Source organism: Galeopterus variegatus, unplaced genomic scaffold (genome assembly GCF_000696425.1).
Source record: "Galeopterus variegatus unplaced genomic scaffold, G_variegatus-3.0.2 Scaffold1874, whole genome shotgun sequence".
NCBI classification, from domain to species: Eukaryota; Metazoa; Chordata; class Mammalia; order Dermoptera; family Cynocephalidae; genus Galeopterus; species Galeopterus variegatus.
The window spans coordinates 151,264-163,932 of NW_007727985.1; the positions used below are offsets into that span (position 1 = coordinate 151,264).

Below are 12,669 nucleotides of genomic sequence, written 5' to 3' on the forward strand. Positions count from 1 at the left end.
GAGTCAAGGAATCATACAAATTAGAACAGTATATTCATCCAGTCCTAGGGAATTTTAGTAGAAATCATATGAATTAAACACAAATTAATGTAATACAAAGAAAAAGTGCCAGAGGAGGGAATGATTACTTTTAGCCTTGGAAATTTGGGAATCTTTATGAAACATTTTGAGCTTGAAATTTGAACATAAAATGTGAGCAAAATTTGTGTATTTTGACACAGAGTAAAAGATAATTCCAGACAGATACAATGTTAACAAATGCCTCTGGTGGAAGTGTGTGGCTCCCAAGCGGAGAAAGGTATGCTTTTTGTTTGCTTCAAGTGCAAGATATGTGGTGAATGAGAGTCATGATTTTGCAAATTTGATAAGTATTATATATGAGGGTACTTGAAAAAGCACATGAAAAAATAGAATTAAAGGATAATATTAATCTTTCCATGAACTTTTTGAAGTACACTCATGTTCATTATAAAAAAGGGAGAACTTGAGGCTCTTGTTTTCATGATCACCATGTTGAAAATCTTGAACGGCAAAAGTGAGCTGCCACGTATACTCATCCACACCCTGTTAATATTCCTCACTTAAGTACTGAATAAGTATTGTATTGTTTCTGTAGAAAGATCAGATACCATTTAACACCCTGAATAAAATCTGTCTCTCAAATTTTGGGATGTATTTTTAATGTCTGTTTAAGCATTATTTCAATTATTTTCTTTTTCTTTGTTTTCTTACATGGCTTAGGTTGGGTTCCTGTCTGAAGGTGGACCAAGGCCAGATTGTCCACCTAACTGAAAAGGTATCTTGAGGCTGAACAATGAAATAGGCCATTCATGTGATAAAGCAAAGAACTTTATTACAGGATAACTTTCTTATGGAGTAATGGGTCAGGTGGACCCACAGGCATATGCCAAGCTTCTCTGTACTATCTCGAGGCTGAGCTAAGGTTTATATATGCAGTTCATAAAAAAGAATAGTGTAACTAGTTCCAAATGTCAATGCAGGTGGTTAGGCCAGCAGTACTTAATCTTTCCTTCTTCACAGTCAGCAGATTATTCTTCTTATCTGTTGTCCTAACTACCTTTCCCCTAGTTACTGTATTACTTTATGGTTTAGGGCCTTAGATGGAGTCATTTACGCTCAGAGTCCCACAAGTTCCCTAAAATGGACTCTGAGATAAGAAATTTTATGCAAGTAATTTACTGAAGGAATGCTCTCAAGAGAATCCTATAAGAGAGTGAGAGAAGTAGGATAGGACACAGGGAAAAGCAAGGGAAAGATGTAGTTCCACTGGAAGTCTAGCCTTGGTCTTATCCCACTGGGAACTCTAGAGCGTGAATGGTACCTTAGAGTTGTCCCACCTAGAGGCATTTTGTATACAATGCACAGACAATCCCTTCTACAACAAGTAATTATCCAGTCCAAAATGTCAATAGTGCTAAGGTTGAAAAGCCATGGGTAAAGGGAATCTGAGCAGGGAGTCAACAGTGACGCTACAACTTCCTTTCCATGTATGCCCTGGGCTGTATTTGTAAACTGCAATAGCAGGAACCATTCTTAAGGCTTGACCAGGTCAGGTAAAAAAATCTAAACCCTCATTTTTCTACTCATCCCTTCATGTATTTACTTAGCAGATGTTTTGTTAAGTAATTTTTTTAAGTTAATGGTCTTTTTATTGGGTAAAAAACTCCAAAAACTAGTGTTGGGAAAATAGAATAGTTTGGTCAGGGCTCTCACCCTGGGTCCAGTTGGGTGTGGTTGTTTTAGCACATCCATTGTAAGCAAATTGTGTGTGTGTGTGTGTGTGCGTGTGTGTAGTGTGCATGTGCACCAATGTATCTTTTTAGTTTTGTTGCTATTCTTGAGAGAGAGAGAGAGAGAGAGAAAGAGCGTGTGAGTGGGAGGGCATCTGCCTCAGGTGTTCGCCTGGGGCAGCCATGCTTTCCAACCTACAACTTCCAAGGACCTTTTGGCCTGTTACCTAGCTCATAGACCTGTTTGAAGGGGTCTGGTGACCCAGCATGGCATGTAAGAGGTCTGGTGACCCAGTCTGGCATATGTGGGGACTGGGGACCCAGCCTGGCATATGAAGGGTTTTTGACGCAGTCTGCGAATGGGCCTGAGGGGTCTGGGAGCTTCAGACCCAGCCCTAGTGCAACAATCATCCCAGTCAGCAGGATTACCGGCAGGTAAAAGAGCCCAACAACTGGTGTGGTCGTGGAGCTAGACAATTGGCATCATGAACAGGATTAAGAGTGCTACAATTGGTGATGTCAGCAGGATTTCAGACATTAGGCGTAGCCATAGCCCCACAACTAGCATTTACAACTTGGAATGGATGTAAATGGTAATTTCTTGAACAGCAATGTTGTTGGTTGTGCTGAAATCCACAGCCACAGTCTGCTCTTGCTGGCTCCAAGTCATGGTTCAGAATGTTTTAAAAACGGAGTCTAAAGATGCTCCCTTGGTAATAGATTCCTAGTAAAAATTTGTGTGAATGGTGACAGCCTGACACCTGCTTCACTCTAGTACAATGCAGACGCTAAACATACATGGGCATGCCACCAGGGTGTGTCATCGTCACCATGGGTCAGAGCACATGGAGTACAAGATGACCATCCTACTAGTGGGGCTAGATCTCAACAGTTTATCCTTCACCCATTTTTTTGCACATTGTCCTGATGTAAACCAATTTTAAATGTGTTTTCAGTAAACCAGCTGTGACAATTTATACTAACAAATTGAACTAGAATCCATTTGAATAGGTTTTGAATTTGTTTTCTTATTTTTCATTTTTAATACAAATACCTTACTGTGCTCAATCATCAAGGTGTGTGCATTAAATACTGGCCAGCCCAAACAGTGTATTAATCATTAGCAAATGGAACTTTAAGGAGTCCACTAAGTGCTTCCTTATCAGTAAGGTAGCACAAGTATTTGTATTGTAAAACTGATGTGTAGCTTGCTCTTTAGGGGACAGGACCACCAACCAATACATGCAGATTTTGTGTGTGTGTGTGTGTGTGTGGACAGAAGGTACTTTTGACATTCAGTTTTGCTATATAGAAACAGAATGAATAAATGAACTTTTTTTTCTTTTTTTCTTTTTGCAAGAGGTAAGTTAAAGATTCAATTTGATTCTTCTGGAGGGGGGAAAGGAGTTGAAAGTAGGTCTTCATTTTGCAATCATCCATACGAATTCTTCATAGTTGACTTGTCTGTCTCCATCAATATCTGCTTCTCTGATCATTTCATCTACTTCTTCATCTGTTAGTTTTTCTCTTAAGTGTGTCATGATATGAAGTAGTTCTGCCACACTGGTGTAACTATTGCTGTCCTTGTCAAAGACTCAGAATGCCTAATGAATTTCTTCTTCACTGTCCATATTTTTCATTTTTCTGGCCATCGTGGTCAAAAATTCTGGGAAGTCAATGGTACCATTAACCATCAGCATCCACTTCGTTGATCACATCCTGCAGTTCAGCTTCCACTGGGTTCTGTCCCAGCGCCCTCATGACAGTTCCAAGTTCCTTTGTTGTGATGGTGCTATCACAATCCCTATCAAATAGGGAGAAAGCTCCCTTGAATTCAGCCATTTGTTCTTAGGTAGGTTGATCAGCCATGGTGTGAGGGAAGGGAGGAAGAGCTGAGAGAGCGAGAGTGGTTGCACCATTGCAGGGACTGTGATGGTGGGGGTTGCATCCCCTGCTGCTGCCGCTGCCATTGCTGCTAAGGTGTGGTGTGCCACTGCTGCCTGCACTGCTGCTGGACTCTTATTAAGTAATTATTGAACACCTGCTGTGTATGAGGAACTAGGCTAGGCAGTGGGGATGCTCAGAAAGTAAGAGAGATCACAGCCCAGTGGCTTTGTGAAGTTTAAAAGACAGCATATACATTAATACCAGTTTACAGAACAAACAACAAATTTAATATTAAATTAAATTATTTAATATTAAATATTAAATAATTTATCCAACAAACATTATTGAGCACCTACTGTATACTACGTGCTATTCTAGGCACTGGCAATATAGCAGGGAACAATATGGAAGAAGTCTCTGCCATCAGTGAGTATATAATCCACTGAGCGTTAATACCTCATAAACATTCAAACAAAACATACATAAATAACAAAATTTTACATACAGATAAATACTATGAAGTACACAGAAGAAAAAAAACGAGTGAGTTGTGTACTTCATAGCATTTTTTTTTCAACTCACTCATAGAGAGTGAGTTGGGGTAGGGGGTGCAGCCACCATATTTTAGTAAAGGTGATCAGAGAGTGCCCCTTTGAGGAGATAGGGTGAGAACTTAATGATGAAAAGGAGTTAGCCATGTGAAAATCAGGGGGAAGAAGATGCTCTGTTCCAGGAAGAGGAAGATGTTCGGCCTCATGGAGGAACAAAAAGAGCAGTAAAGCTGCCGCCTAGTGCAGAGGCTGGGGAGAGGTAAGGAAAGAGTTCAGGGAGGTGAGCAGGCACCAGATGTGGGGAGCCCACTAGACCACTGTAAAGAGTTTAGATTTTATTCTGATGACAATGGGAAGCCATTGGAAGTTTTTAAAGCAGCGTTTTGGCAGATGTGTGATGGTCTAGCAAGGAAATTCCTGAAGTAATCCAGTGGAGGATAAGGATCACCGAGGAAGACATTATGTGTCTGTCTGCAGAGTCTTCTAACTTGTTTTCAACCTTTTTCAAAAATGAATCACAGAATATCTTTGCCTCTTATCTCATACCCTAACGTTATTGAGTAGAATGTCTGCCATTGGAAGAATATGAAAATATCGGGATCAACTTAACACATCACCTTTTGCAACAGTATTAGATTATTTCTGAAGAGGTGGAAGAATGTTAGGATTGAACTTTAAAGGGCAGTGAAACATTCATTAAGCCTATGTTTCAAATTTGGACATGTCAATAGAAAGAGGAAGGCTTTCAAATTAGTGAGGTAAATTAGACGTTAGTTAGCTAAAATTCATTTGGTATAGCATCTCAACCAAGCCAAATCACTTTTAACTTTTTTATGTATGTAATTCTTTATTTTGAAAGATGGAGCAACATAACATGAATAATCATTGAATAATTTTTTTTCAGTTAGTTTGGTTTGTGTGTGTGTGTGTGTATGTGTGCAGCACAGTGGGGAGTGAATTTCTATTAGGGGATAAATAAAATAGCTTCTAGATGAATAATTTCTAGGATAATTTTTGAAAGCAGCTTGGAACTCAGGGTTTATAGTCTAATTACTGTACAATCTTCTCACAGACCTTTAGTAAGCAGTAAGCATTAGTGTAGGCTTGACTTGAGTTTGAGTGGTGCTATTTGTTTTTCTGTGGTTCACACAGAACAGAATGCAAAATGCATTTTTTTATGTGTTAGTATTCTTTATGTGTTAGTAACTAATAAAATTGTGATACATTAATAGGAAGCTTGACAGAAGACCAAAGAAGCTTGAGTATTTTATGGAGGTATTTTGTAGGCAGGTAGTTTATTTAAAAATTTATCTACTGCATAGAATGTATATATCATAGAGGCAACCAGCATTATTCCATCAGTAAACAGCAGGCATTGAGATACTCTTTTGGTAGAATCCTCTCTTTTGAGACATATTTCCAAGGATTATAAATTATAAATTTGGCAAAGATGGATCTCTTTTCAGTTGATTTTTTAAGTGAACTATATGTTTAGTAGGATTTGTAATTGCTTATGTGTCCATTTATGAATGAGATTGAGTAAGCAAGTTTCCTTTTTTACTACACCCTGGCAATTTTATTGCTGTCTCACCTAACTATAAACTCAGTAGTAGCTGTTTCTGACACGTGATTACTTTATAGTGCTTAGATTTATTTAAATGCACCATACGACAGAACTGTCCTTGGCCAGAAATAGGGGTTATGCTGTAATTTCTCTCCATGTCACATTTAACAGTCCCACTAGTCTTTATTCTTCATAGCTTTCTAAATTCCTGGTGTTTTTGTGAGTGTGCAGATACAGGTGGCTATATCTGCCTGATTACCTTTATTAATGTCACATTTAACAGTCCCACTAGTCTTTATTCTTCATAGCTTTCTAATTTCCTGGTGTTTTTGTGAGTGTGCAGATACAGGTGGCTATATCTGCCTGATTACCTTTATTATCTATGCATATTCCACTTCGCAGACCTAATTTACAAACAAGGCAAGTATAATGGCCCTAATATTTAAAACAAAAACCTGAAGAGGCACAGCAGAAAAAAGTAACATGTTGAAAGCCCATTCTTTCATTAAGTGGTCAAGAGGTAACTTAAGATTTTTATATCAATTACTGCTTCTCCAAGCCAGGTGATATCAAATGCCCTTTAAAATGGCCATCAATGTCCTATGGTTATATTGTCCATGTATTTATTTTGGCAAATCCGTAACTTGAATGGACTTTTTGAATACAAGCATACTTCAAAAAGTTTGTGGGAAATGGAATTAAAAGATAATATGAATCTTTCTATGAACTTTTGTAAATACCCTTACATATGTTCCCTCTTCCCACTGACATGTTACTAGATGATAAAACTTTTCTTGGGTATGTTTCTTTCTCCTAGATCATTAGCTCCCAGTATTCAGGAACTGTAAAAACTCATTAGATATGCTGGGATATGGCCCCAACTCTGAACAGAATTTTTAAGTACTATTGTTGGTCTGTCAGTTATTCAGACTGATTTTACTTGTACAGCAATACAAAAGTTTCATAATCCTTCCTGATTCAACCTGATGAAGGTTTCTGTTTATATGGAAATGTAGCTAGAAGGACATGGAAATAAACATGGATTTTCCCACCATATAACTGGGACCATTTTCATTAATCTGATTCATAGTTACTGTTACAGCACTGTCTAGAACTATTTTTCAGCCTTCCCTGTAGACTATGACTCAGAATGTGAACACATTTTCTTATTTATAGGTATGTTGTAAGTAATACTTAGAGTTCAATGACTTTGGAAAAATTTGATATCGTCTGTTAAATTTGAAGACATGAATATCTAAAGACTCAGCAGTTCTATCCCCAAGTGTATACTGAATGTATTTATGTGTGTGCATGTGTGCTTAGAATTGTGTACAAGAAGTTCATAGCTGCATTATTCATAGTAGCTCAAAACAACCCAAATGCCCATCAGCGGTAAAGTGGATAAATATATTTTGGTATGTTCATATAATGGAACAGTACTCAGGAGTGAAAATGAAGATAACTACATGTGTACATACATATATGAGTCACACAAATGCAATGTTCATTTGAAAGAAGCTGGACACAAAAGAGTTCATGGTGGGTGATTTCATTTCAAGAAAAGTTCAAAAATAGGCAAAACTAAACTATAGTATGAAGAGATTCAAATTTAGGCAAACTATTAAGCAAAACAAGTAAATAAGTACCAGAAAAACCGGGATCAGAAATACTTTTGGCCAAGGGTTGTGATTACAAAGGGGTGTGTATGGCACTTCCAGGAGAGCTTGCATTGTTCTTTTTCTTCACCTGGGTGGTGGTATACAAGTGTTCACTTTATAGTAATTCATTTTTTATGTACATATGTATGCAAATTATATTTCTCAAGTAAAACTTAAAAAAAACCCTGTGAATATAATGACCTAACCCTGGGATTGTTCTGAGTATTAACATTTGTAAAGTACCTTTCAGAGTAGAAGGGATAATGTTACTTGTGGAGTCCACTGAATAGAAAACAGAGACATCTGACCTGAGAGTTAATTTCTTACATAGTCAGGAACTTGCTTTTGATACGTTCAAAGAGAGATCAGTTAATTAAGGTCCTTATATCCTAAATTTCACATTCTGACTATGGTAGACTTGTGAATTTATTCCAAGAAACTCAATAGAATAATGTTGGGTTCTGATAAAATATGCAGGTGCAATATGACCTTTCCGAATCATACCTTGTAGCTGCCAGTGCAGCTTTCTCCCACCCCCACACATAGATTTTTACCTATTTCTAAGGTTTCCCAAATTATAAAGATGGGAATACTAATAAATTTGAGAGAAGCTTATCAAGACCACAGCTTTTTATGGGGAAGAAATTGATTGCACTTGTTAATGGTACATTTATTTCAAATAGAAACTTTAAGTAATTGGCAAGCTTTTTATTTGTGTCCCACTGATGTCCTTTACGTGTCTTTGAGCCTTCCTTGGCCAAGCAGTCATGTTTTTAAGTAGGATTTAAAGACATCCGTGTTCCAGTCACCTGTCTCAAGAACCTGTCTATCTTTGGCCTACATTTTTGGACTAAAGTCTGAGACTCAGCTGGGCCGGGCTCAAACGCCCTCCTATGTTTTTCACATCCAATTTCTGTCTTACCTACAACCAGCTGTGAATAAAAGACCCTGGATATAATACAGGACAATGGGGCAGACAGAGGAAACAGGTGAGTTTGTCGTGAGCCATCATTGTTGCACAAGACTTTTGTTTGAAAAATGTATCCATTGTTAGAATGTCTAAGTTTTAGATGGTTATAAGAAAAAGCTTTGGCCATCTTCTTAATATCTATGATTTATTGAGCATTTAATATATTCCAGGCACTGTTACAAAGACTTTTTACATATTAATGCACTTAATATTCACTATAGTCCTATGATCCTATGAGGTACATATTCTTAATTATGCCCATTTACAGAAAGGGAAATGGAGGCACAGGGAAGTTAACTTGACTAAGATCACACATCTAGTAAGTGGTAGATTTAGGACTTTGACTCAGAGAGGCTAATTAGCCACTTTGTAATGCTGTCTCTTCTTGAGTTGAACACAGATTTACATGTGAACATGCTCTGTATTAAAAAGAAAATGAAGGCACATCAAGTGTTGGTAGCAGATTGAATCTTTCGATTTATTTCAAGATGAACTATCTGCAGTAGGAGAAAAACATTTATAGTTTGGTTGCCTCATAGGCTTTAAGGCAATAAACCTCATAGTGTAGATTTACAGTACTGCCAAGCATTTTTGAACTCCTTTTATATCCATGAACCACTGAGTGAATAAAGATCAAGTACCAAAAAAAGTGTTCTTTTGCATTTCCCTAAAGCAACAACACACTGAAATGAACACTGACCAGCTGTGTTGGTCCCTGTCATTCCGTGATCAAAAAATGACCTTCATATCTATTGATTTCCATTTCTCTTTTAAAACCAGAGAGTTTTTATCCTACCAAATATTTAAATTGGAAAACGTTATTATTGTCTTCCCCTTAAAGCATTATATATATATATATTTTTTTAACTAAAATATTTTGGAATTATTAATCTACCTGTTTCCTACTTTTGAAATAGCTATAGGGTCTTTTTAATGTATATGACATAGGTTTCTGGAAATGAATTCATATATACTTGCAAAAGATGACTTTTAAGTTGGATCTTTTGTGGTAACTTTTATGAAATCTCTGAGTTCTTTCGACTGCTTTCTTCTCTTTAGATTAAATCTTTTTCTTATAATAATGTAGAAAATCATATTTTTTAACCTTTATTTATTTGGATGGATGTAAGAACTATGTATAGAAAATATATTAGTTTTCTATTGCTGTATAATTACCACAAACTTAATGATTTAAGACAATATGCTCTTAGTATCTCAAAGTTCTATAGATTAGAGGTCTAGCTGGCCTTTCTGCTCAGAGTCTCACAAAGCTGACATTAAGGTGTCGGCCCCTATGTGGAAGCTCTGGAGAAAAATAAGCTCCCAACATCATTCAGATTATTGGCAAAATTTTGTAACCTGTGGTTCTTAGACTGTAGTCTCTGTTTTCTTTTTGTCAGCAGGAGCCACTCTCATCTTCAAACAGCCCTCTCCATCTTCAGAGGCAAAAATGATAATCCTTTCCGGGTTTGTAATCTCTCTGACTTCAGTTCCACCCACACTCAAAGGGGAGGATATTACATAAGGGTAGAAGTCAGTGGAGTCCATTCTTGGAATTCCGCCTAACTCAGAGAGAGTGAATTATTGTGATTTTGGTGTTTCCTTGAGATTTGATATTGATAAAGCATCTGAAATAGGCAACTTGCTTTACCTAAGTATGTTAATACCCTTACACCTATTGATTTCTTAAAGGGAATAATTTTTATATGGTTCTTTTAAATTAATTATTCCTCTTATGTTAGAATCTGAATTCTTGGAGGTCATCTTAAAATTGGTGAAAAGTATTGATTTCTTCTTCATTCACTGAAAGATTGTTAAGCATTTAGTAAAGGATGTGGTCAGTAACCTAACCCTCATTTCAGAGTTCCTTCCTCTGATGCATCAGTTAAGAAGTGGAACCATTTACTATGGCTTATATTTATGGTATAGGCAGAACATGTTGAGAGTGAACTGAATTTCATAGAGAACTTATCTTTTCAATTTTCTTGCTTTAGAGTCATACAGCTTTGCTATAGGACATTTTTTTCAATGAAACCTATTTTCATGCCTACTTCAGATCCTGTATCATCAGCCATTTCCATTGGAAATACCCAAGTCCTCAGGAAACAATCAACTGCTGAACAGATAAGTGGATCTTTGCCTCTGCCTGACTTTGGCTGCAGAGAGACCTTGTGAGTGTTCACCATGCCCCAGAGAGCTTGCTTTCCTGAGGTGGAATGACCACATCCCTTATGTCCTCTCTGTGGAAAGCCACACAGTGGTGATCAATGTCCACGAGAGAAGTCATCCTCAAGACATAAGACCTCACAGCCACCTCAGCTCATCTTTCCTCTATTCAGCTTTCATTCATTGAAGAGACAGATCGTGAGCAGGATATATATCCTGTATGTATTTTCTAATCACTGAATTACCCTTTTCCTGACTCCACCGTTTGAGGATCCCTAAAGCTGACCCCTGTTTCCTTTATAACTGGTTCTTAATATTCATCAAATTTGTATCTTTTCTAACATTTATAGTTTTCCAGTTCAACACTGTTCCAAGTATGTCTCTTTAATGAGTCAAGCCTCCCTGACACCACTCTCTATTACTTCTATCTCAAAGACCCCAATGCATTTGAAGTTACCTTCAGCAGAACAAAATTTCCCAGTAGAGTCGTACAGTAGCTTATTCATAGAGTGCACTGGGGGTCTTCTAATGAAGGATAAGGGGCAGCTATGTCATGGTCATATCTATGATTCTTTTGTGTGAATTCAACATCTACATTAGTGCCCCTTGAAATACCATGACCTCTTAGCTCTATAACTACAGTCTTTTATCATTTACCAGAATGAATGCATTTTTAGTCTATTATAATGTACCACTTTATTTCTAAAATAAAGAAATGAGAACTCCCTCTTTATGCCTGAGACCATTTCCACACTCTTCCTACTATGAATGTGAACTTTCATGTCATCATACTTGCCAGGTAAGAAAATTTTCATTAGTCCTAATAGAATTGATTTCCAGATTATTTTTCATCATGGCTGCCTATTCTTGGACACTTTATGTTTATCAGTGATTCTCTTTAAAAGGCTTGTCTGAACTGAACATAATATTCCAAACAGGTTCTGCTCAGCCCAGACCAGATTAGATTGCTTTCTTCCCTTTGCATGTGGATTATTCTTTCCTAAATTCAGGTTAGTATCCACTCTGTAGCCAGAACGGAGGTTAGTGACTGTCTAGTGAAGACCAACTGCTACTTTTTGAAAGAAGTCTAAGATTGCGGCAGAATATTTAGTACTTTTTAAAAGACTTAAAAGTCTAAGATTGCTTCAGAATATTTAGTAGACATGGTAGGCCTCTGGCTCAAAGTGAAATTGTGGTTGACTGAACTTCCTCACACACACCTGTTTGGTTTGTCTGTTTATTTCAATAGTTGTAAATTGATGCTTCCCATTTCTCCCTAACTTTGGCTTCAGTTTCCTTCTTGCTTCACCTTATACCCAATAGTCCACTATTTCAAGAACTCTCCATTATCCTTTTCCTATCCTCCCCTTCAGACTCCTGGTACTGAGGGAGTCCAGCCATCTACCTCTACCACACTTAACCATCAGGCTGCCCAGTACTGATGTTGACAATTATACAGCTCTGTGGGTTTTCCCTTTCCTTTTCTTTATTTTTGGCTGTATAAAATAAGATTTAAGATTTCTGTTGGTTCCCAGCACCATTATTCAAATATTTAGTTTATATTTGGTTAGCTGCCCCAAACTTTCCTCCTAGACTCCAAGCATGCTCCTTGTTCTGAGTCTTTGCACTTGTGATTACCTCTCTCTAATGCTCTTCCCCTAGATCAGTGATCTTCAATCTTGAATATACATTTGAATGAATGAGGAGTTTTAAATATTCTGATGCCCAGGCCACATCCAAGACCAATTAACTCAGAATTTCTGAAGGGTGAGACTCAGGAATTACTTTTGTTTTAAAAGATTCCCAGGTGATGCTAATGTGCAGCCAAGGTTAACAACCACTGCCCTATAAAGATACGTGCTTTGCTCTTTCACTGCAGTTGATTTTAAGCTCAAATTATCACTATCTTAGAGGGATTTTCTTGTCTACCCTATCTAAAATATAGCCTCTTTCACTTTCTATTCCTTCTCCCATCTTGTGTTTGTTCACAGCACATGCCATTTTTTTTTACCAGATAAATTACTGTTGCTTATTCATTTCACTGTGTGCCCTCTGCTCACAGAATACAAGCTTCATGGGGGATTGTATATATAATAATAATAATAATAATAATAATAATAAT

General features: G+C 37.3%; 1 pseudogene; it reads right to left on the reverse strand.

Moving 5' to 3' along the window:
• Positions 1–3,172: 3,172 nt before the first annotated feature.
• On the reverse strand, positions 3,173–3,770 carry LOC103595876 (annotated as a pseudogene).
• Positions 3,771–12,669: the final 8,899 nt, after the last annotated feature.